Source organism: Podarcis melisellensis (assembly GCF_964234715.1).
Source record: "Podarcis melisellensis genome assembly, chromosome: 2".
In the NCBI taxonomy this organism is placed as follows: Eukaryota; Metazoa; Chordata; class Lepidosauria; order Squamata; family Lacertidae; genus Podarcis; species Podarcis melisellensis.
The window spans coordinates 57,682,736-57,708,803 of record NC_138529.1 but is presented as its reverse complement, the minus strand read 5'-3'; the positions used below and the strand labels follow the sequence as shown (position 1 = coordinate 57,708,803).

Sequence of the window (26,068 nt, the reverse complement as noted above, 5' to 3'; positions counted from 1 at the left end):
TAAAGTGTCCAAACAGAAAGGCCTCCAACATTTGACAGCTGAAAAGGAGACACCGTTGTGCAATTGTAACCACATTACTTTATGAGCATATCACCCACAGAAAGATACAATGCACCAGTCTCTTCTCCATTAGCTCCTCTCCATTGTACGTACTTTCTCTGCAACAAACTGTCTTTCAGCGAGTTAAGAACCTGCTTACGGTTTTGATTGAAGCTACACTGGAGAATTGCAATTGCACGACAATCCAATATAACATGGCCCTTCCCTGGATGCCCCTATCAAACAAAGTATGTTGGTGTTTCCTGGTTTCTCATTAAAAGAGCTCTCTTGGCCTTGGCAAACAGATACATCAGCAAAAAATTGATCAGGCCAGGACTGTGGCAGTCATGAAGTGTACAACTGCAACTAACAGACTAATATACTACACATCCTAAGCCTCTTCATATGTAAGAAAACCCAGGCTGAAGGAATCTGTTGTGGTTCTATCTTGTTGCTAAACTTGTGAGTCAAATTTTCAGCTAGGCTTCTCTGAGTGCAACCAGAATTAACTGCGCTGTGCATCCTAAGTGATCATATACTCAGGAACTGTTTGAGAAAACCTAAATACAGATTAGTCCATAGCTTGCACATTTTGGTCTGATTGCTCTTGCAATTGCTGTTGCAACATAGACTGTATGATGATTGGACTTACAGAATATAACTTTAGCGTTCAGTGTGGAAATAATTGCTACTTATTTGTTTATTTCCTTATTGAGTCTCATTTCATATGGAACATTTTCTGTTTCTCCAAAAAAATAAAATAATGAAAATGAAAACAAACCAGTGAAAAGAATTTTGGAAATGTTGTTTTCATAGCACTAAGTTTTATTTGGTTTCCTCTGCAAAGTGTTCTGGGGAAAATTTCCATGAAAAGAAAAGACCACACACACTATTTCCATACTACTGCATGATTACTCTTAACCAGAAACTTGGGGGATTTGTACAATTTTGAATGATGCTGAATCCTTCGTGCTTTGCCAAAATGGGGGGGGGGGAGAGAAACCATGAACAAAATGAAAATGTGTTTCATGGTAATAATGGATTGACTAGTTCATATGGCCAGGGCAAACAAAACTGGGTAGCTCTGCTCCCAAAGCCCCCACTCTTCCCTATGACCCAACCCCTATGTCACACCTTAAATAAGCTCTTTATTTTTTATTTAAAGTTAGTTTTGTGCTTATTAATAAAATGTCCAGACTCTTGGAGTTTGAGGAGACCACTTACAAAGTGTCTTTATACACATATTGTGATCAACCCATAGCTTTTCTTGGCTGCTAGTCATTGCCTTCTGTAAATTCAAAACACGGCTTCCTTTAAAACTTACTTATTAAAATTACCATAGATCCTGTATAGAAGTGATTAGCTGTAGAATTTTCAAAGCTGCCTAAAAGATACAATGTCATAATTCTCAAACTAGAATGTCAATATTAGAAGTTGCTAAAAATTTAGGTCAGGGGGAAAGTAGGTTGGCAACTATTTTGAACTTATAAAATACACTGCCTTCTCCCAAAAGCTTAGATTTTGTTCATATATATATATATATATATATATATCCACCAATATTTAGGTTTCTTGCATCATATGAAACATATTCATACAGCTTTACAGAACCTTTCATGTATTTTCTACCTCCAGTGCTAATCCAAATCTTTTTTCCTTTAATTAAAATATCACCTCACAAGTGCCTTCAACCTCTGGTTCAAACTGCCAGACTCAATCCCAGCTCATTTTGATAACAAAGTGCTCATTGGTTTGAATGACAACTTTAATTAACATGGCCAATCCACTGTAATTGCTATATTATTACCAAGATATCATCTTGCAGGATTATTTCAATATTTCGTTATAAAGGACATTCTTCTTTAAAATGTTGCTAAGGAACATTCTGGGCATGCAAGTTACTTGCTCCCCACCCCGTCTTTTTTGGTTTTCAGAATCAAAAGCGACATTAGGGAAGGAAGTTATATCAAAACGTTGAATAGTTGGACTAACTTTCTATGACTGCAGATGTCTAAGGGCCTCTTCCTTCCGCAGCAGCAGTGATATTTCAAAGCCTGGAACAATGAAGAAGACCAAGATGGGACAGATAAGATTTAGCACTTCTTCACACAGCACATAGTTAAACTATAAAACTCACTCCCACCTGAGGCAGCGATGACCACCAACCTAGATGGCTTTAAAAGGGGATTAGATAAATTCATGGATGAGAGAACTATTGATGGCTACTAGCTGTAATGGCTATGCTGCGCCTCCATGGTTGGGGGGCAATATGCTTCTCCACACCAGTTGCTGGAAACTGAGAAGAGAGTGCTCTTGTTCTGGAATCCTGCTTATGGGTTTCTCACAGTCATCTGGTTGGCCAGTGTGAGAACAGAATGATAGACTAGATGGGCCATTGGCCTGCTCCAGCAGGCTCATCTAATGTCCTTATGACTTTCCATGTAGGGGCATATCCCAGTTTGATGCTGCCGAAATGGTTTTGGCATTTAAAATATCAAGTGGGGTGGTATGGGGAGGGGTTCTTGTGGTATCATGTGTGATGGGCAACCTGATTCCGGAGGGTGAAAGAGCATTTGATTAATCCCCTTTCTTTGCTTATGATGATAATGGGGGGGGGGGGGACATCCACTGTTTCTTTCTCTCCCCAGAAAGCTGCCCAGTCCACTTTTTATCAGCCTATGGTCTAGGCTGACAATCAGCCACACAGAGGAAAAGATTGTCCTGAAAGCAATAGAAGAATCAAGGCCTACGTAAGCAGAACACATTAAACTGGATACGAATTGGAAAGGTAAGAATCTGGACCAGTGTCTATTCTGCAATACAGTGGTACCTCTGCTTAAGATACTCAATTTGTTCTGGAGGTCCGTTCTTAACCTGAAACTGTTCTTAACCTGAAGCACCACTTTAGCTAATGGGGCCTCCTGCTGCCGCTGCATGATTTCTGTTCTCATCCTGAAGCAAAGTTCTTAACCCGAGGTACTATTTCTGAGTTAATGGAGTCTGTAACCTGAAGCGTCTGTAACTTGAAGCATCTGTAACCCGAGGTACCACTGTATTATCTGATAGAAGTGATACCCAAAGCCTTCTCTGCTATCCTGCTGGATATATATTACCTAGATATCAATGAATCTGTTTAGACAGATGCCATTTTCAGGCAACGGTTATGCTGCGAAGAGTTTTCAAATGAACTCTCCCTTTTAGAACTCTGGTGGCATACGGAGCGGGTAGCAGGAAGTCACCCCTTTGGCATTCTTGTGGTCAACCCATTGTGAAATGTTGTACTGGTCCACAGAATGGAAAACATGTTTTGTAAATATGAAGCTCTTAGTAAATAGTTGTTGACCTTTACTTCATGATCTATTGCTGTTCCAAACAGAATATGTGACAATATTTCATAACGTCTTGTGCCTGTAGAGACACAGGGCCCAACCCACCTATCAGAACAAAAGAAAACAGGCCAATGGCCTGTCCAGTTCAGCATCCTGTTCTCTCAGTGGCCACCCAGATGCCTACGGGAAGCCCAGAAGCAGGGTCCTGATCTCAACAGTGCTATCCTCATTGGGAAGTCCCAGAAATGGACATTCAGAGGAATACGGCCTCCAACTGCAGAAGCAGAACAACGATGTCCGGTAGAACTTAGTGATCATGGCGAGTGTCTAAAGAATTTGTCCAATCCCTTTTTAAAGCCCTCCAAGTTGGTGGCCATCATTACATCTAGTGGGAGTTAATTCCAGAGTTTCACTGTATGCTGCTATGTGAAGAAAAACTTTATTTTACCTGGATGTTCACATGTTCTGAGAGAGAGAGGGAGAAAGACTTTTCTCTATCCACTTTCTCTATGCCATGCACTATGTTATAAACCAGTTATTCACCTTTTCTCCACAGTGAATGGAGAAAGATGGGTATTGCAGTCAAGCAGCATGCTGAGTGCAACCGGTTAGCCATGCCCACTCTACAAAGCACTAATGCAGGGGTCAGCAAACCTTTTTCAGCAGGGGGCCAGTCCACTGTCCCTCGGACCTTGTGGGGGGCTGGACTATATTGGGGAGGGGATGAACGAATTCCTATGCCCCACAAATAACCCAGAGATGCATTTTAAATAAAAGGACACATTCTACTCATGTAAAAACATGCTGATTCCCGGACCATCTGCAGGCCAGATTTAGAAGGCAATTGGGCCAGATCTGGCTCCCGGGCCTTAGTTTGCCTACCCATGCACTAATGTCTTAGGCAGCCACCAGCAGACAGCATTTAGTGGTAATCCTAGCATTGCTTGGAAGGAAATGATTGCATACTAATTATCCAAAGTTACAAGATGTGAATATTTGAAGCCTTTGCTCATAAGCTGTCATGCAGCCCAACAAACAAGACTTGCCCCCAGATATATGGCATTAGGGTGACTTCGGATGTTCTTCAGGTAGCACTAAAAAGTGAGTTTTTGTGGGCCTCCTACTTCACTCTTACCAAAGGAGACTGTCTATGCATTTGCAGCTTATGTAGATCCCAGTGTAAGCTTCTCTTTTGGCATTACAGTGGAGGAAAATATTGTACTTATGAAGGTGAAAAATAGTCCCACTGGCTTTGACCAAATGCCTTTCTCTGAGGGGCAGGGAAGTATTTGTAGTTGTGGAAATGGCAGGGTGTGTAGCAGCTCCTCTCAAACGCAGGCACTGGTTTAGACAGTCACTGCCTGAATGAAATTCCTGCTGGGCTACAGACTCCCATGGATTTGATTTATTTGATCTTCAAAACTTATGAATTGGGGCAACATTGAGTCTTGTAAGTGGTACTCTTTTGAGGAGGGGAATTGCTTGCCTTTTTACTCAGCAAAAATCAAGATTACCTCTCCCTCTCCCTCTTTTTCACAACCCTTAAAGACTTTCTCAAGTTCTTCATTTACCTTTGTTTGGAATTTTTCTGGATTGTATGGGCTCATACAAATTACTAATTGGAGGATTTCCTTCTAGCGGCAAATGACCTTTAAAAACCTGACAGTCCTTTATTATGTCCTCTTTCCTTCCTATTGTTTCTTCTGCAGTGAGCAACTTTAAAATCCAAGGAGGAGTTACTTAAGGCTTATTCCCATTTATGTTCCTAAAACTAATCTTCATGTCTAAAGCTGGCATTCTTCTGTTTCTCCTTACAGAATCATTACTTAGTCTAATGACCTTGCAAGGTGATTGAATGCACTTTTTCCTGTTAAAAGGTTCCTATGTGGACAGAGACCTCAAATGTACGGAGAACAGTTCCGGGTGCTCAGATGTCCAAAAAGCATAGTTAACATGCTTAGGTGGGGGGTGGTCTTTTGCAAAATTTGGACAAGGATTTGAACAAGGTTGTCCCTTGGTAAGCAGATTTTATTTACAGATAGAATGAGAAAACAAGGAAGAAAGGGCAAAGAGAAAGAGAGCTGGCGTCCCTGTGGTATCTGGGAAATCCTCAGAAAAGAAACAGAAGGACTCCTCTAATTGCCAGTATGTAGCACCTTCTATGGTCTCAGTCTGTTACAGTATACTCTTTTAGGCATGGGAAGACTAGTAGGAAGTTAAAACTTTGGTATTTTGCAGAATTTCTATCTGCTAAAGAGCAAAGATACAACAAGAGCCCATTATCTGCACTTTCTGGAAACCACGGAAGACATTTTTGTTCCAACAAGATGTCCCAACTGGAGAAATAGGCCTCTGCCACAGTTGTCCCCTTTGTATTGTTTTAAAATCCATCTTTTGTTATTGTTATCCATGGATTTTAACTGTTTTTAGCTATTTCATTGTATTTTGTACATCACGGTGAGACATTTGTGGAAGGGGATTCCTAAGAACAATAAAATTTGATTAAGTAAATATAAAGGCTTCTTCAGTAGTTTTTTTTTGCCTGTTCTGTGCCATTGCCAGGGTTTATTAGTTTGTAAATGTGTAAAAGACACAGTGAGCTTGGAAACACAATAGAGTTTTACTGAGCATCAATTATCCATGGACATCTAACCAGGCTGCTTGAATTTAAGCCAGATGGGTGAGGGAAGAGGCCTTCACGTGATGAATTATTTGGTGAAGACACACTAAACTTTTGTCTCCTAAAAGTCATCAATGTTTCAGCAACAGTTTGGCGTACATACGAGGAGATATTAATCCCCTCATTAGCAAGAGACAGGCATTGTTTCCTTTTTGAACTTGATATGTCTGCATACAGAGCAAAAACCCCAACATAATTTATAGGAAAGCACAGCTGAGGAGCACCTGTTCTTACATTACTTGTTCTGCCCAATTAGTTGGGCGGGGAACAAAATCCACCACACCATTAGACATGAAATCTTAGAACGATAGAGCCATCAGGAAATCAGAGGTTTTGTGTTGGAATTTTTAAAAGAAATATAAAGTTTAGGCTTCGAAGCAAATTCTGGTTATGCATATAAAACCCCTTACCTCTTCTATATTCATTTACAACTAGAATCCTAAAGTATGAATTTTCTCTAATTTATCTCTTGTTGGCTTTTGCTTTCCCTGTTGCCCCAGCACCAGAGCTGTTTTCTTATCCTTTAAGTTCTCCTGTAACTTAAATTTTAAAAGTATTTTAAAGCAGAGATTTTCCTGCATATAATTACCGTAATTTGTGTTACAGCAATAGGCAGAAGCTGCTTACTGGATGAGGCTATGCCAGGCTTCCTCAAACTTGGCCCTCCAGATGTTTTGAGACTACAATTCCCATCATCCCTGACCACTGGTCCTGCTAGCAAGGGATCATGGGAGTTGTAGGCCCAAAACATCTGGAGGGCCGAGTTGAGGAAGCCTGGCCTATGCTAATAGGTGAGTCAATGTTGCTTACTGGGAGTGAGAGGATTGAGGCCATGGGAAGGTTGGAGTGCCAGATTGGCTCCGCTGCTAGCACAACCGCATGTGAAAAATCATTTTAAACTGCATGTAAAAAATCATTTTAAAAGTGTCATAGTGCTAGACCCAACAGCATTAAAACTTACAATTAAAGCAAGAAAAATAAAGAATAGAACATGTAAAAACCACCCCTTTCCTTCTCCAGTTCTACCACTGTGTGTTTTAAAGCAACGTTGCCGTTGTGTATTTTCCTATTAATGAAACACTTCAAGAATTCTTATACGTTTCCCATTTGGAGTCATTGATATTCCTGTAGCCTATATGTCAAATGAAGTGTCCAAATGTCTATGCATTGATTTTGCTGACCAAGCCCTTTTTGTTTGTTCTGTTTTAAAATTAAGTATCTCATGGGACTGTATCCAATGAAGTCACCCCATTAGTGCAAGGAGTTCTGCCTGTGCAATAGGACTTCCTTTCCCTGTGCACCTCCCAGATCTACTGTGGGAGAAGCACAGAACAGATTTGGGGGGAACAGGAGCACATAGGAAGAGGAAAGGAGAGGATGTCCCATTGGACAGGCAGAAGCCCAGGATATTCAGCAAGGGTCAGGAGGTACTGAGGGGTTGTGGAGCTGGCACCCCATCAAGAGTGATGTTGCCATATTGCAGCTTTTGGGGGGCAGCAACAAGGTTGAGGGGTCACATTGATGCAACATATAGTTCATTTACCTTAAGATTTTGAAATAAAAAGCTGGTGTTGTGGATCATCAATTTAGAGTAGCAATTTCCCCTCACTTGCAGGAAATGTCTTACCCTGAATGCCTTCCACTGAGCCTCTTGGGTTTGCCGATTGGAAGGTCGACGGTTCGAATCCCTGTGATGGAGTAAGCTCCCGTTGCTCTGTCCCAGCTCCCGACAACCTAGCAGTTCGAAAGCATGCCAGTGCAGGTAGATAAATAGGTACCACTGTGGTGGGAAGGTAAACGGCATTTCTGTACGCTCTGGTTTCCGTCACAGTGTTCCATAGTGCCAGAAATGGTTTAGTCATGCTGGCCACATGACCTGGAAAGCTGTCTGTGGACAAATGCCAGCTCCCTCAGCCTGAAAAGCGAGATGAGCACCACAACTCCATAGCCACCTTTGACTGGACTTAACCGTCCAGGGGTCCTTTATCTTTTTACCTTAACCCTGAATTTAGAACTTGAAATTTGTTTGTTTGTTTGTTATTAATCAGCATCATGTATATGCTGCCCCCAAAACACCATTCAATAAATGTAGATGTTGGACTTCCTTTCTAGACATTACAAAAAAAATTCCTTCCAGTAGCACCTTAAAGACCAACTAAGTTAGTTCTTGGTATGAGCTTTCGTGTGCATGCACACTTCTTCAGATACACTGAAACAGAAGTTTCCAGACCCTTCTATATAGTGAGAAGGTGGGGAGGGGTATTACTCAGAAGGGTGGTGGGAATGGGTGATTGGCAGATAGCTGTGAATCTCCCAGGACATTCTATACAAGATCTCAAAGTAGCTGTTTTACTACAAAGGAATTTCAGAAATAGACTGGAAAGAGAAGCTGCTGAATTGCAACTTATCACCAAACTTAAAACCATGGAGAGACCTGGTCTGAACAAAGACCTTGGATTCTTATCTCATTATACATGACAAAGCCATTTTTCACCTTCTCACCCCTTGCTTTTTCCTGTAAGACCTATTGCAGTCATTAAGAGTCGTCAACAGGCTCATCACAGCTATCTGCCAATCACCCATTCCCACCACCCTTCTGAGTAATACCCCTCCCCACCTTTTCACTATATAGAAGGGTCTGGAAACTTCTGTTTCAGTGTATCTGAAGAAGTGTGCATGCACACGAAAGCTCATACCAAGAACTAACTTAGTTGGTCTTTAAGGTGCTACTGGAAGGAATTTTTTTTTGTTTTGACTATGGCAGACCAACACGGCTACCTATCTGTAACTGATTTCTAGGCATTGTAAGACAGAACTGTGGTTGAGTTCCGGCAAAAGATAGCTTGGGCACAGCTGCCACAATCATCAGCAGAGGTTGTCAGCCTATGAAATCTCAGTTTGCTCTCCCCTTCAAAAATTATAGCAAAGAAAAGCAAAAGCCAATGTGGTTTTGGAGTAGTAGCAGTAGCAGTAGCAGTAGCAGCAGCAGCAGCAGCAGCAGCAGCAGCAGCAGTAGTAGTTGTAGTAGTAGTAGTAGTAGTAGTAGTAGTAGTTGTTGTTGTTGTTGTTGTTGTTGTTGTTGTTGTTGTTGTTGCTGCTGCTGCTGCTGCTGCTGCTGCTGTTTTATTTATATCTGGCTGGATTTCCTCAGTCACTCTGGGGAGTGTTCAAATGAGACCTGGGAGACCAGGGTTCAAATCTCCACTCAGCCATTAAGCTCACTGGGTAAGTCACTTGGGGTAGTCACTATTTCTTAGCTTAACCTACTTCACAGGCTGTTGTGATGATAAAATGGGTAGGGGGAGAACTATGTATGCCTTCTTGAACTCCATAGGAAAAAGGGGGATATTAATGTTATAAGCAAACAAATAAACAATATTCAGAAGGAAGCACTGTGCTTGTCCCCGCTTCAACAGAGAGCTTTCAGATTTTGACACAAGATAAACTATTCCAAAATATTAAAATTCGCAAGTCAGCCACTGGGCTCAGTTTTATTTAGAAGCATATTTGTCTTTGCATACGCCACCTTTAATTGTCAAGAACTGCCAAAATGTTTTTGAAAGGCAGGGGGAAAATGCTCCATCATTTCATGCAAGCATATAAGATAAATAGCTTGACTAGAGGAATGCAAAACTGTTATTTGTGAACATGCTTCAAGTTGTACAATCTCTCTAATAAAACGGTGAGGGGTTGTTTTTTTTAAAACACACTTCATAAATCAAGTTAACATGGACCAAAAAAAAAAAAAAAGTTATCAGGATAATATATCAGACATGACTTCAAAACAGAGTCACCTCAGTGTAAAATAAAGACTCAAGTAGGAGCATGTGCATCTGTGAATTATTTGGATTCTTTACCTGCATTAATCACAACATGAGACACACAGCTCAAGGCAGAGCATATCCTGCAACAGCTAGGATAGCACAGTAGGTTTTTTCCACATGCCCTCCATCCTTCCTGGAAGTACCTTTGATGAAGAAAAGGAAAAGAGAGAGCTAGCTATTATTCATAATTGTTAGGGGGGGAAATGATTGGGGGAAAGCAGGCCACCAGAGCAGTCTAACCCTGCTGCTCACTCCTTGCCCCCAAAGCCAAAATGTGGAGGAGAGTGATGACCCATGCAAAGTACAGCCCTGTTTATTTGTTTCAACATCCCTCCCCAAAATCACTGTGCATTTGGAAAATAATTCACTGTGGTTAAAGGGCTGCCCTTAGCCTGCTTGGTTTCCTTCCTCAGAAAAGGAGGGAGATGCTGTATGTTTTACTTTTCTGGGGGGTGGGCAAGGCAAAGTTGCTACTCAGAAGGCAGGAAGCTCCTTTATCTGCCTCCACATGCCTTGTTAATGGGGCCAGCCCAAGATATTTTGCCACCCGAAGCAAACAAGAAAATGGCACTCCCAACCTGGTATTCAGAAGCAGAGCCAGCCTTGGAAGTTTTCTTGCCGTAGGATCAGAGGAGGAGCGGGCTACTGCTTGCTAGATTCTCCCTGCCACAGCTGCCTCCAGCATATGCTGCCTGAGGCAGTCGTCTTGCTCAGCGTAATGGTAGGACCGGCCCTGAATGGCACAAACTGATTTGGGGAAATAAGAATCTGCCTGAAATCCCCTCAGTTTTTGCCTCGTTATTCAGTGCACACAGTGTTTTTAACTTTTTTTATTTTTTCTTTGTCTTTTATATGTTGTATTTTTTATTTTCATTTTTTCTTTTTTCATGTATTTTTTCTTTTTTCATGTATTTCCTTTTTTATGTGCTTTTGTATTCATGCTTTTGTAAAACTTTAATAAATATTTCTTCAGTGCACACGGAATCTATGCACACCCCTAATATATGTATCAGTCTCTAAACAGAAATGTCCATTACATGCAAATTCTATCTGTATTATGATGAGAAACCACTTAGTAACTGAAGAAAATTTCAAGTTCCTGACGACTTCATAAAATGGAGACCATACCTTAGTATTTACTGTTTTGCTGGCATGCCAATACACACTACATAGCTTTCATTCATACAGAGTCATTCACACATAGAGTGAGGGATACCAGTAAAACGTAGAATATTTTTCTCAGATAGCTGAGGCACATCCACAGGTGCTACACACCTAGAGAAGAATTCAACACAACATTGAGGAGATTGCTCTGCCAGCACAAGTATTTCTGCTTCCTTAAATAACATTCTCCCTTCTCCTCCCCTGCATGCTGCTCTGGGAGTTCTCCCCAACCCCAACCCCACCAAGCTAATTTGGGTGGGGGGCAGACAGGGGAGGAGAGTGAGGAAGCTCCGTGGCACTGATGGAAGTCCTTGCCTGTGCTTCTGCTAGCTGGACTGGTTAGTTAAATACAGCCCTTAATTTTCATACCACCCAACAACTGCTGCACTGCTACATTTTAAACTCTCTAAAGTTAAACATGTAAGTAAGGCCCAGCCTGCTATGCTCAATAGCTGTTTTTGCAGTCTATTTTGAAGGCAATGTTTCTTTCCTACTGCAACAGTGTCAAGGATTGCCATTTCCTGAAGGTTCACACACACACAAACACACACAAATGGTTGGAAGAGCTTTCACACACAGTTCTGGACTTTTCTTTTATATCAAACTCTTGCTTCTACCAGGCAATCTGGGATTAATCAAGCCTTAGAATAATAGCAGCACTTAAAGTTTATTACAGCTTAAAGCAGAGAGCATTTGAGCCAACAAGAATGTGGTCTTAATCATCGTGGTTTGAATTTACAGTTTAAGTAACATAAATTTCCCTCCTTGCCACTGGGGCTCGCCTTAGGTCACCATTTTTCCAGCGTGTTACACACTCACATACACAACCCACCTCCAAACGCCGGAAGGCTTTCAAATTGCAGCGTTGGAATTCTGAGGTCAAACAAGAAAGCTGCAGTATCACAAGGCTGCCCCCTTGAATTAGAAGCCCAGTCGTTTCTGCATTGGGAAGATCTGAACATGACCACAAATGCAATAGTGGAATTCAGCTTGGATCCTACAAATCTGGGCATGTCAGAGAGAAAGGAATTCATTCCCAGATTCTGGGGAAAGAGGCACCACACCAGCTGTGGTGTTTCCTCTCTCAGTAAAACGCTCAAAAGCACATCAATACGCAGATGTTCCAGTTATATCAGGGTAGCCTCCATTCCCCGAAGCCCTTTCCCTGCTTAAATAAATGTCTTTGTTTTGCCTTTAGATGAGGGGTGGGAGAATTTGGGGGGAAAGTTATCGCTGCTATAAGGCTCTTTTTACTGCTCTCCAGTTTCATCCACTGAGGGTGGGTGTGTGAATGAGAATAAAACAAAATTTAAGTACAAATATATAATAATGTAGGGCACATGGGTGGCACTGTGGTCTAAACCACAGAGCCTAGGACTTGCCGATCAGAAGGTCAGTGGTTCGAATCCCCATGGCAGGTGTTGCTCAGTCCCTGCTCCTGCCAACCTAGCAGTTCAAAAGCACATCAAAAAAGTGCAAGTAGATAAATAGGTACCGCTCCAGTGGGAAGGTAAATGGCGTTTCTGTGTGCTGCTCTGGTTCGCCAGAAGCGGCTTAGTCATGCTGGCCACATGACCTGGAAGCTGTCTGCAGATGAACGCCGGCTCCCTCAGCCTATAGAGTGAGATGAGTGCGCAACCCCAGGGTCGTCTGTGACTGGACCTAACGGTCATGGGTACCTTTACCTTTATATAATAATGTAAAAGCTACAGATTAAATAAAAATGCACACAACTCTGAGCAGGATTAAAACTGCTCAGGGAAATATGAAGGTCTTTCCTTGGCACAGAAAGAAATGGTGAAGCAAGTGTCCGGCAACTGTCTCTGGGGACAGCATGCCACAAGTTGGGCACCACTGAGAATGCCCTGTCTCTGGTGGCCACCAGCCTTACCTCACCTCAGCGGCAGGGGTGGGGGGACCTGCAAAAGGCTTTTTTCATCAGATATCTCTGTGCTCAAGGAGATCTTTATGACGATGATTGACCTTTTAAGCACTGTGGTCCTAAGCTGCAAATAATGTTTGAAGTCAAAAGCAGCACTTTGAACTGGGTTCAGAAATGGACTGGGTATCGGTGCAGTTGGCATAGCACAGGTGAAATATGATCACGGCACCCAGGCCCAGTTAGCAATCTGGCAGCTGCATTTTGTGCTTGCTGCAGTTTCCAGAGCACCCAAAGACAGCCACATTTACAGTGGACCACAGTAGTAGCCTCTGGGAGGTTTTTAAAGTATGGTGAAATGAGGCCAGAGTTGCCATTCTTGATCTGCTTCCCATGTCTCAGATATTTAGCCCCCAGAAAGAGATACCTCTTAACTCTGTCATATATTCCTGCACAAGCATACTCAGTGTGCACCGATTCACTCCTCTGCACTGCATTAGGATGTATTCAGATAGTAAATGTTGCTGAATAAATGTTGTTGAGTTACAGCTGTTGCATAACAAGAACAGTCCAAGTTGATTCTGAGATTCAGGCTGCAATCCTATAACCCTTTCTGGGAGTAAGTCCCATTGAACTCATCGTGGCTTACTTCTGTGTAAACATGTAAAGAATTGCCTTGTAAACAGAATAATTGAATGCAACATACTAAAAAAAAAAAACCTTGCTTTACCAATGTGAGTTGCGGGTGGGAGCTCAATTAGCGTTATCCTTGGTGAGAGAATAATTTTTTGCAAATGAACAAGTGTCCGTATTTTTAACATTGTGCTCCATATTTTCCTAGCAGTTGTAGCATACTAGAATCTGGAGCAGTCAGACCCATGTTTTACTTAGGACTCAAGTGTTCTCTTTCTCTCCCTCTCTCCCTCTCGCTGTGTCACACACACACACACAGCCATGAAAGATTCCGGTGGGCCTCAATCTGGACTTGCTTGAAACACACTAAAGCTGTTGGAATAAAACCATATCCTGCTTACACCACTCCTCTGCCTTTTCTTGGGTCCCTGAAGCATCTTACAATGGGGGAAGGGGAACAAACTGTGCAACTTGAAAACAATATGTGGCTGGAAGATTTTAAGGCGTCAATAGTGTGCAAACTACTTGGCATCAGGGGCACTTTGGAGTGGCCAGGGACTACTAAAGTGGGAGACAAGGAAGGGGCACTAGGGATGCTCCAGAAAGAAGGCTTCCCCAGGGAGCTGTAGATGGTAAGCAGTGTTCAACATATGCTGAAATCTTCCTGATGTCTTCCTCTGTCCTGGTGATTAACCAGCATAAGGGTTAGGTTACATCTATGCTCTATGTCGGTCTGTGTCTTGGGGTTGCCCAGCTGTTTGGATGTCTGTACACATACAATGAAGCTGTGGCCTTAGCATAGCATTCTTTGCTCCTCCTTCATCACAATTCTTGGCCTGGGTGGAAAAAAATCTATCTCCTGTGAGTTTGTGCCCTGCAATCAGATTGTATCCTGTCTGTTTGTCAATCTACCAAGCTATACATAATCTTTGTATTTGCATTCTAGGACTTTGTGACCTTTGTTCAGTTTTACTCGAGACATTTGTGGAAAGAGATTGCAAGGATTATAAGCTTTGTTGTTGTTGTTTTTAACAGACTCTCTTAATGTTATGTTAAGTTCTACAGAACTAAGTACTATTGAAGATTATTGCTGTATAACAAGGACTCACCCCCAAGTCTCATATTACAGACGAATATACCAAATGTTTGGTCAACTCTCATGACAGTAAATCATCTCAGGACTTCACAGTTTGACCAACATTAAATAATAATACAGCTTAATTCTTGTTGATAGTATTTTTCATTATAATATTTCATATATATAAATTATTAGGGCCTTCTCGGTAGTGGTGCCTTCCCTGTGGAATACACTCCCTTCAGATGTCAAAGAGGTAAAGAACTGTACAACTTTTAGAAGACATCTGAAGGCAGCTCTGTATCAGGAAATTTTTAATGTTTGATATTTTACTATGTTTTTATATGTGCTGTAAGCTGCCCAGAGTGGCTGGAGAAACCCAGTCAGATAGGAGAGGTATAAAATAATAATTGTAATTAAATAAATCATTAAAGCTGCAATCTACAGTTGCCTGGGAGTAAGACCTATTGAACTAAGTCCCACTGAAGTTAAGGGAATGTACTGTAATAATTTAGGCTTCATCAGCATGGTGCGGGGTGAAGCCCTAATTTCTAAATATGAAAGGTAAAATATTGCAGAAGGTGACGGGAGGGAAAGGATTGGCAGCAAGTAAGAGACAACTTCAGCTCGAGCTTTGCATTAATTTTTTCAGGCACCATGACTAATTATTTTAATAAAAACAAGCACAGTATTTTGCCAGGGGACGTTAAGTCTTTCAAAGACTACCAGGGGAAAACTCAGAGGACTTATTAGAAAAATGTTGTAAACAGATGTATTTTAACATCTGTAAGATCCTCACGCTCTGCAAGACATTAATAACTTACATTTTTTTAAAAAAACCTTGTTGGCTTTGTCTTAAGTTATATTAGGGAATGCTGCCACTTTTTGAATATTTTGAAGCTGTTAAAAGCATAAAGCCTTTGTTTGGGAAAGGGAAATTACCCTTTTATAGTGTGTGTACACACTCACACACACACACCTGGAACTAAGGCCCAATTAACTCACTGAAGCTTACTTCTGAGAATTGCTTTATATTTTGAATATTTTGAATAGGATCAATCCTATGAGACATCTTCTCTAAAAAAAGAAAAGTCTTCAGTAGGTGTTCAGAACCTTGTATACTCACTGCCTGTCTAATGTCCACAGAGAAGGAATTGAACAGGGCCAAAGCATTGTTATTAAGGATTATTAAATTTCTTCCCAGCCTTACTTCTATTGGAGCCCAGGTCAGCAAACAGCAAAGTCATAAATACAATACAATTTAAAATAAAACACATGAAATCATATTTAAAAAATTAAGAGCATCAGGTACATACACAGCTAATAAATTGCAAGGTTTTCAGAACAGTCTCCTTTGGCCATCCAATGCCTGGGTGAAGAAAAATGATTCCTCCTGAATTTTAATAATGAGGGAGACAAACAGGGAGGTCTTTCCACAAACAGGGAGCCACCAACAAGAAGGTTCTGTCATGGGTCAACACTAAGCAGGCTTCACCAGTGGTGGCACCACTTATTGGGCCTCTGTGATTGGAGACACTTGATATTGAGAGACTTAGATCTCACAGCCATTTAGGGTTTCACATCCTTAATACTAATACATACATTGCATTGAACCTGGTAGCTGATTGGCAGCCAGTGCCATGTTTTCAGGTCCAGTGACACATGGTCCCCTGGGCTGCCCTACACACACTCTCCCTCTCCCTCTCCCTCTCATAGAACCATAGAATCATAGAGTTGGAAGAGACCACAAGGGCCATCAAGTCCAACCCCCTGCCAAGCAGGAAACACCATCAGAGCACTCCTGACATATGGTTGTCAAGCCTCTGCTTAAAGACCTCCAAAGAAGGAGACTCCACCACACTCCTTGGTGGCAAATTCCACTGTCGAACAGCTCTTACTGTCAGGAAGTTCTTCCTAATGTTTAGGTGGAATCTTCTTTCTTGTAGTTTGTCCGCTTCTCTGGAGCAGCAGAAAACAACCTTTCTCCCTCCTCTATGTGACATCCTTTTATATATTTGAACATGGCTATCATATCACCCCTCTCCCTCTCTCTCTCCATATAATGTGACTGCCTCAGGCAATAGGTGCTTGGGGGCCTCAAGCAATAGCAAGATGCTGGCAGACAGAGCACTGTGTGCCATGAGGCTGTGCCTATTAAGCTAGCCAATTGTCCTTGGGTGTGGTGGAGGATGTTGTCCCATCACCAATGTACAAGCAAGACTCAATTGTCAGTCCATTCGGCTGCTGTATGTGGGATGCTGGGACAGGCGCCATCTTGCCCTTTGCGTCAGGCAGCAAAATGCCTTGGGCTCACCCTGCTTGTTTTCCTGACCTTTTTAACCACAGAGCCAAAATATGGCAGCATAAAGTTGCTCTGCTTGTTGGCCAAGAAAATATGGGCCTGATGATGGTGGCGAAGATGTTGCAATCATTCCAAAGGTCAGGCTTGCAACAGTCTGGTATTTTGAGTTATTCATCCCAGCACTCCAAAGACTAATTACGGTAACTTTATTGAAATGGGAATGGTTTTACAAGCCATTTCCACTTGAGCAATTGTGCAATGATTACACTACCATGAGCAAAGGAGAAAGGACCTCTTGGATGCATTAAGAGTTTGATTCTCTAATGGATTAGTGTTTTCAGGCTTGAAGTCCAAGCTTTGTACTCAAATTCCCGTTTTTACTTCATCCTAGAGCGAGTCAGCCCTGCAGCTGTACTCTGAACTTTCCCAACCCCAATTAGGAAAAATAAAAACGAAATGAACAGCTGAGGTTTCAAAGCAACCTGACTTCAAACGATTTGGTGTCTCCCCACCCCCAGCCCTTCTCAAATTAGAAAAACAGACAACCCAACCCAAAAACATGGTGCCCTAGCTAGGCTTGAAATGATTGGGGCATAGGCTCCTTATAAAGCTGAAAGATATCAGGCAAAATCTGTTAACTGTTCCATCTGTTTGCCTCTCTACTATTTCCCAAGATCTTTCCCAGCCCATATTTAGTTTAGTCCAGTCTCAATATTCAAATTAAATGGTTTTTCAGCAGTTTTGTTCAAGACATCTTGCTCTTTAATGATAGGGAGAGTGCTGGAGATGTCCAAAATAAGGATGAGAAGCTCCTTCCCACCTGGCTCATTGCAGTCAAAATTTGATGGCTGTCATATCTCCTCTCAGTCTCCTCTTTACCAAGCTAAATGTACCCAGCTCCCTCAATCATTCCCCATAAGGCTTGGTTTGTGGCCCCTTGATCATCATGGTCACCCTCCTATTCTCACATTCCTGCTTGTCCACATCCTTCTAAAATTGTGGTGCTCAGAACTGGGCACAGCACTCCTGACCTTGTATAAAAAAAATGATTTATCAAAGACTGAGAATTTGACTAGAGAAGGAAGTGAAATAATAAAATGCAACTTTCCAGACAGGTGTTGTGGTCCAACAATTGGAAATACTCTTGGACAGAGATGGGATACAAATAAAAAATTGTTATTATTTAAAACTGAATCTACCAAATTGGCAATTTGTGGACTGAAATACAGCTATCTTTCCAATTTTGCTCTTATTCAAATACTGTGGTGCAGTTTTTTGAGCAAACAATTTTTTTTGGGGGGGGGGAATACATAAGGGGAGATTGTGCATAAAAATAAATCAATTTGTGAAAATAACATACCAAAAATACATTGTATTAAGGAAAATCCTGCAGTAACAAGTCTCAAGGTCTATAAAAAACCAGTACATTTCCTGGAAGGCCAGGAAAGGTACTGTTTTGTTCCTATAGAGCAGGCATGACCCAAACTCGGCCCTCCAGATGTTTTGGGACTACAACTCCCATCATCCCTAGCTAACAGGACCAGTGGTCAGGGATGATGGGAATTGTAGTCCCCAAACATCTGGAGGGCTGAGTTTGGGGGGTGCCTGCTATAGAGACATGCACATGCCCTTCAGCCATGCTTCTAAGGCAGTTTCAGAACAAAATACCGGTACATACACTGAGAACAAAATGCGTTAACAAAAATTAAACAGTATCTATTCCTATTGACCCCTCCCCTTCCTTGGACCTAACAAGCTTCTCCTGGCAAGATGTCAGTTTCCTTTTAAATCACTTGAATAATGTGAAATTGGAAAGGCTTCTGTTTACTGGTCCAGGTTTGATGAAACAAAAGCAAGATGAGGCACAAAGGGGTTGGGCACGATCAGTTCTTTGTAAGGTGATAGAAGAACACTAACACCTCACACTCTTAATCTGATAACTGATCTTGCCCCACTTAATGCCTCATCTTGCTTTTCATTAAACAGGGGCCAAAAAAACAGCTTTCCCCCTTCTTTTGGAAACTTCCTTTTGTCAGACGGAGCATGAAATAAAAGAAGATCAAGTGATGTCAAACATTTTCCAGCCTTGCTTCTTGTCTTAGGCCACAAAGTTCAAAAAGAAACTAGCATAATTCATGAACGCTTTATATGTCAAATGCCAGATAGACTCAATGCATTATTTTGAAACAAACCATGATGTTCCCCTGCCTTTTAAAAATGGCTATTATTTTAAACTTTCCAGGGGAAAAGAAAGAAGTTAAAGCTTTGTGCGCATATTACATCTTCAGTATCCTGGGTTTCCTTTCAACAGAGGGACTTTGGAAACAGACAGACCTTTGAAGCTTTGTTTTCCCAGGGCTGACATATCCTGAGGCGCAGAGGCTGACGGACTCAGGGCTTTAGAGAAGAACAGGGAAGTGTCAAAGTCCCCAATAAATAGCCATCGTGTTCTTCCATAACAAAAATCAGTTTTAAAGTCCTGTACCATTTTATTTTCTGTCAACACTAACTACACCAGCTTTTCCTGTACTATATTAGGCCAGTGGACATATATCCCTTGTGATAACAAATGAGCAAATATTTTGATAGGAAGCCATTTTGTAGTTGCGATTTAAAGTGTGGCTAACATTTCTAATATTTGCTAATAAAGCCCAAGTCTAGGATACATAATATTTCTCTCTCTCTCTCTCTCTCTCTCTCTCTCTCTCTCTCTCTCTCTCTCTCTCTCACACACACACACACACACACACACAAAATTTGATTCATTTATATCCCACTTTTCTTCCAAGTAGCTCAGGGTAGTACACATGATTTCCCCGCATCTCCATTTTCTTTCACATCAACCTATGAGGGAGGTTACTGTATTTTTCTGTGTATAAAGGGAGAAAACTAGAGGTTCGCCAGGTGATGGTAGCGATGGGCATATATGTCTGTATTTGGTTTCTCTCAGTTTCTCATTTTTTCAAATCTTGAGTTCAGTTCTCCACACATGCATATCAGGTTGTGATTTTAAAAACCAAATCAAACCAAACCACAAATCCTCTTGAAAATTACATTATTCCACTGCACATTCCACCTTAGTAGATGCATTTCGGAATCCCCTACTTGACTGCATTTCAAGATTCAGAGAAGTGTGAAGGGTTTCCTAAAGTCTGTACTTGAAGATCTTCTAGAAATAACAGTTAAAGAAAACCCCCAAGAGCTGCTTCTTTTTTCAAAGACACTAGGTTTAAAGTTTTTTTAATTATTGGGTAGGATCCAATGCTAGTCGTATTCCGAGTAGACTCTTTACTGTTAATAAGCATGACTGACTTAAGTTCCTTAATTTCAATGGGTCCTCTCTCAGTGGAACTTAGCAGGTTACAACCAGCTATAGTGCATGATTGCTATGTGGATGTTTAATTATGCTAAGTCCCATAGAAGTCAGAGCATATTTTTAAACGTGATTGGTTGGGGCTTCTGATCTTGTGTTGGTAGAGCAAAAATGTGTGTGTTCATCACAATGTAATGGTGTCCATGTGGGGTCTATGCTGTTTCCTATATGGACATGAGAAAGCATGTCGGAACATTTTCGGAGAATTGGTGTGATTCAGTGTTGCTCATCTGTTCTACATTTTATGACTGTAAAATTTTGTGATGATAAAATAACTTTTTTGGGACACAACCATGAAACTTATACTTTTAATGAGCTGTCAGCTAATAAATATTCTTCTGTACTCTGGTTTCTCTTCAGATTGTAGAAATCTTTCTCCTTTTTAAAGAAATATTATTCTAAATGAATAGCACTTTTAGTTACCAAAATTAAACTTAATAATGGGAACCACTTGCCCCCTGTGAAAACAGGACATCTCCTCTTAATTAATTGCCAACAAAGGACATAGAATATACTAGAATCCTTGTGGTTTTCCATCCCAACTGCCCTCCACAAGTCCTTGCCTCGAATGGATCTGTTCTCAGAGGCTGAATGCCTGGTTCCTATTAAACTAATTCCAGCAGCTTACTGCTCAGAAAATTAAAGTACAACTTTCTAGCTTGTCTGCACAATTAGTTTATTACAAAGTCATGGGATATGGACATAAATTACGTTATACCCAGTATATATGGTTTTTCAAAGGAGAAGTATGGATTTTCTAATTGTATCAGTTTCTAGCAAATTCAACCTGCTGGAGAAATTGTTCCTGAATCAACTCCTTGTCCTACAAAATGTCACAGACCAACTTCAATTTTTAAAACAAGGAAGAGCCCTGAACATTCGCTCTGAGGTTTAAAGGAATTTATTTGAACTGGCATTACAAAGAAGTTAGGGCTGTAGTAATAGGATTGTAGTCACAGGAAAATGAAGCACATGATTCTTGTCACATATGGTGCAATATATCAGCCTGTCTTGGCCCCTCAGCTTGTCTGCTTCATGTGTAATTTTGAAACAAAAGATCAGAAAACCCTATTAATCCATGAGAAAATCCTATGAATCTCCTTAGTTCTTTAATATCTTACTGCCGTGAATCATTACCAACAAGGCTCCCTGACTACCATGATAAATGATCCTATACTTTGCAAGAATAATAAACTCGCCAAAGCAGCTCAATTTTTTGTCAGTCGTGAGCGAAACTAAACAAGGAATGAGCACTCAAGATTAATAAAACAATCCTTATGCACTTCAATCCAGAGGTTAGCCCCACTGAGCTCAATGCAATTATTTCCCCAGAAAATTGTTACAGGGCTGCAACCTAAACCTTCCTTTGGATTAAACATGCAGACACCCTATTGTAGGGGTAACCAACCGGGTGTCCTCCAGATGTTTTGGACTCCAACTTCCATCAGCCCCAAGCAGCATGGTCAAAGCCCAGGGATTGTGGGAGTTGTAGTCTTTAACATCGGTTGGATATCTCTAAGTTGAAGACTGCTCAGAAAGTCCGCTATAATCACATTTAATTTCAAAAGAGTGAACTTAACTTATTGGGGGGGGGGGAGTCAGGTTATGTTAAAAGGAATCTGAAATGGTCATAACCCATAAAAATGATGATGACAAACCATTATAACAGATGGTTTGCAAAAACATATTGGAAAAGGAAAATTACTGAGCAGCTCAAAGGTTTAATACAGCGTTGCTAAAGAAGTTAATAAAAGTCAAGAAGGCTTCTTTTTAAAATGTTGAAGTCTCCCAAATGAGAACAAAAATGAGCCCTAACTCGATCATTGCAAAGGTACGGTAAGTTGATAAGGCTAGCTGGAAATATCAAATGAAAAGAGCTTGAAAAGTGCATTACTCGTACTTTTAAAACCAGCAATAAAGAATGATGGCTGTGATGTAAATATATCAAAAACAGCCAAAGATCCAGAGAAACGTTTGGGTTTTTAAACAAAGGAGGTATAACAATTATGAAAGGAGCAAAGGGAGGAGAATTTGAATGACCTTTTTATCTTGGTCCGCCCTACCAAGGATGCTGGAGAGATACCCACCCCAGAACTGCTTTTTCCAGGGATAGCATCTGAAGAACTAAATCTCCAGAGATGGCAAGAGATGAAATTCTTGGACCAAATAACCAAATGAAAAAAATTAACTGGTCGCAGAGTGTGGATGACATATATCTGAAAGGTCTTAAAAGTTCAAATGTCACACACACACCCCTCACGCTGAAATCAGTCTCTACACCAGAAGGTTGGAAGGTAACCAAAATAATATCAATTTTAAAAGGGAGCCAGGAAATAGCAGGGCCACCTGTGTGATATCTATCCTGTGTAAATTGATAGAATTTAGTACTATATTGTATAGATAAATGTTATCTATAGAGACACGTGGACTCAAATTTTGTCGCACTCCGTGGGTGAAAGCATGGGTCTGACAAAAACATGGGGGAGCAGTGGTGACACAAGTTTGCAAGGTGGGGCGAGTTGCCACTGTCTGCCAGGTGGCGGCCATTTTTATTTCCCCATACACACCTTGGGATGGCATTGCTCTGATGAGGGCTTCTGGGAAAGTATGTCTAACTCCAGAGTGCTGATGAATTCCGACATTTTCCAATTGCTTCACACCGGAATCCTCTTCTACCTTTGAAAGTCCACCTCCCACCCCAAGGATGCTGACTTTTAAGATCCACTACAGAATATCCAGGGAGACTCATTCCCCACCCGCCACAGCCCCAGTGAGTTCTGAGAGCTATGCTTTTTTTTAAAAAAAAAAAATCCTTTTTAAGGAAGTCTGCAACTGCATAGGAAAATTATACCCCTTTTGCAAAAGAGCTGCAGGAAGTGAAGTGCTCTCAGCTGTGCACCCATCCCTTTTTCTACTGAGAGTATAAACAACATTAAACAGTTTCCATCAGTTTATTTTTTGCATCAGCTGTCCCCCCCCCCTCAGAAAAAAAATGAAATCCAATCCTCAAATTCTTTGGAAAAGGCAGAAACTGAAAGAGTGCACATTCTTCTCTCTCTTTTTCTTTCTTTCTTTCTAGGAGCATTTTCAGACCATTGACTCCAGGCCAAAACCCCTGTAGGGGTAGTAGAGGCATCATTCATTAAAAACATGTGCAGAGCTCTGATAGATTGTGTCAAGGAATGCTTACTCTAACCAACTTTGACATTTAACAAAGAGCCTTTGACCCCTTGCTATAAATATTTAGACATTAAAATAGTCACAGAATCTGTGTATCGAGCTTTAGGACGCTCAAAAGAGTGAAAGGGTGTTTCCATTCCTTGCCTGTCGGCGCAACACACTCGCTTGAGTCTGAACATTCAGTCCCGAGTCTGTTCTTAATTATAGGAACTGTCAAATGCGGCTAGCTCTGGAAGGGACAGATTTGTCAGCAGGGATGGGGAACCTGTGACCCGCCAGATGTTGCAGGACTACAATTGCCACCACCCCTGAATACCTTAAGCCAGACTCCTCCAAGCTCGGCTCTGCAGATGTTTTGGGACTACAACTCCCATCATCCCTAGCTAACAGGACCAGTGGTCAGGGATGATGGGAACTGTAGTCCCAAAACATCTGGAGGGCTGATTTTGGGGGGGTGCCTGCCTTAAGCTATGCTGGGTGCAGCTGATGGGAGGGTTTGATTCTAGCATTGGTACAGAATATCTGTGGGAGGGACAATGCAATATGCCTGAAAAGGGGGTCCCAGCCTTAATAATCCATTGCAACACTAAAGGTCTTCTTAGGCCTTATATTGTGTAAGCATGGAGATCTTTCACAATGAATTAAAATGTGCTGGAAACTTAACTCCCCATACTATTCAAAATCTACTATTGCTAAGAAAGGTAAAGGTAAAGGACCCCTGGATGGTTAAGTCCAGTCAAAGTCGACTATAGGGTTGCAGCGCTCATCACGCTTCAGGCCGAGGGAGCCAGCATTTGTCCACAGACAGCTTTCCAGGTCATGTGGGCCAGTATGACTAAACTGCTTCTGGTGCAATGGAACACCATGACAGAAGCCACAGCACGCAGAAATGCCATTTACCTTCCCGCCGCAGCAGTACCTATTTATCTATTTGCACTGGTGTGCTTTTGAACTGCTAGGTTGGCAGAAGGTGGGACAGAGCAACGGGAGCTCACCCTGTCGCAGTGATTCGAACCTCCAACCTTCTGATAGGCAAGCCCAAGAGGCTCAGTGGTTTAAACTACAGCACCCCCCGTGGCCCTACTATTGTGTAAACTCAGTGCTCACCTGTTTTTCAGAGATGCCATGTTTTCAGCAGTAAAATGCCTGCAAAAAAATAAAAATCAAGGTGCACATTATTACCATTCATATTAGAATTAATGATGACTGGGCTGGATAATCAAGCTACAACTATTGGCCTTTCTGAGCAGTAATAACTCAGTAGGATTTGAAGATGCGGGACATGCCAGTGTATGTCTGATCTGGGGTAATTGGCTCTACCCCTAGACCCAACATTTTACTTCTGCCTCTTCCCTCGGACCCATTACCATTGTGCCCCGACTCTGCTTTTTGAACTTTGGGGTTCTAGTAAAAATCCCAACTTGAAAACCTGCTGTCTGTGCAGCCTTGCCCTAGATTTATATTGTTGGTGGTTCCTGCGGGTAAGCTTATCCATTCAATCCTCCAAATGCTATGAGTAATAAGTGTTCTCGAAGGGGAAATGATCACGGAGTTTTTTGCGAGCTTCCTGCAAAATACAATTACAGTGATGGAGTAATTCGGTAACCCACTGCTTAATCCAGAAAGAATGAGATCTGATAGAGTCGTGCTCTGTGGTTGTTAATGCAAGAGTTGTATCAACAACTCCAGGGCTGCCTGCTTTATTTATTAAAAAGGAATCTGGAGATAGGAACAATTATGGCAGATTAACCTTGGCGTGACTCCAATAGGAAAGAAATATCACCAGAGCCAAACTTTGCTCCAAATATAATATCTCTCTTACCGTTCCTGGGGTTCTGTTTGTTATGTTTGGAAGACTGAGCTGTAGTTAATTACAGGAACACGATGCCAATATTTCATGCCAACTAGGCTTCTCATGATCTCGTGCTTCGCTATAGGGAAGGTGGGGGAAGAAATCCTTTTGCCTTGATGAAGTTTCAGCAGAACTGTCTTTGATCTAATGGAACTGTTTATTTCCCACTGGCTTCCCTTTGTTTCTTTCTCTTTGGGACAATTAATGGCGTGAAATCTGAATTTTATTTATAGTGGTGGCTTCCTCTTATCTCCTCCCCCCTCAAAACCATGTTTGACTTCCATGACAAAACAGCCGTGTGTCTTACTTCCAAATTCTTTATGAAATTGCTGCTCCTCTGGCAATATATGTGTCTTCTTGATTCAACTAGATTTACCAAATTGTAAGCCTCAAGGCAGGGGGTGTCTTTTGGTTGTTGGTTTTTTAACTCATTTGTAAACAACCCCAGGAAAAAAAATTTGGCTGAGTCACGGGGTTAAAAAAAATGCTTTAAACAATTAAATAAATTGTAGACACATTCTGAATTACTTTTACTAGGGGGGAAGTCCTGGTAAGCACAATGAGACTTGTTTCTGTGTAAACATGCGTAGGATTGTGCTGTTAATGTTTTTAAAGGTTTGTGTTTTGGCTGTCCCACTGTTCATTTGGATAAATGAATGAGGTTATACTGCGCTCAGTCAGTTAGAGGCTGGACGAAATCAGAGGAAAGGAAAGGACAGCTTTCCTGAGCCAGTCCAC

The 26,068-nt window shown here is 41.5% G+C and overlaps 1 long non-coding RNA gene across 1 annotated transcript; it reads right to left on the bottom strand.

Moving 5' to 3' along the window:
• Positions 1–1,964: 1,964 nt before the first annotated feature.
• Positions 1,965–25,849, bottom strand: LOC309360233. Its single transcript, XR_014163962.1, has 3 exons — positions 25,301–25,849; positions 24,586–24,624; positions 1,965–2,093 (listed from the first exon to the last, which is right to left on the bottom strand). It is a non-coding gene; the product is annotated as an uncharacterized lncRNA (long non-coding RNA).
• Positions 25,850–26,068: the final 219 nt, after the last annotated feature.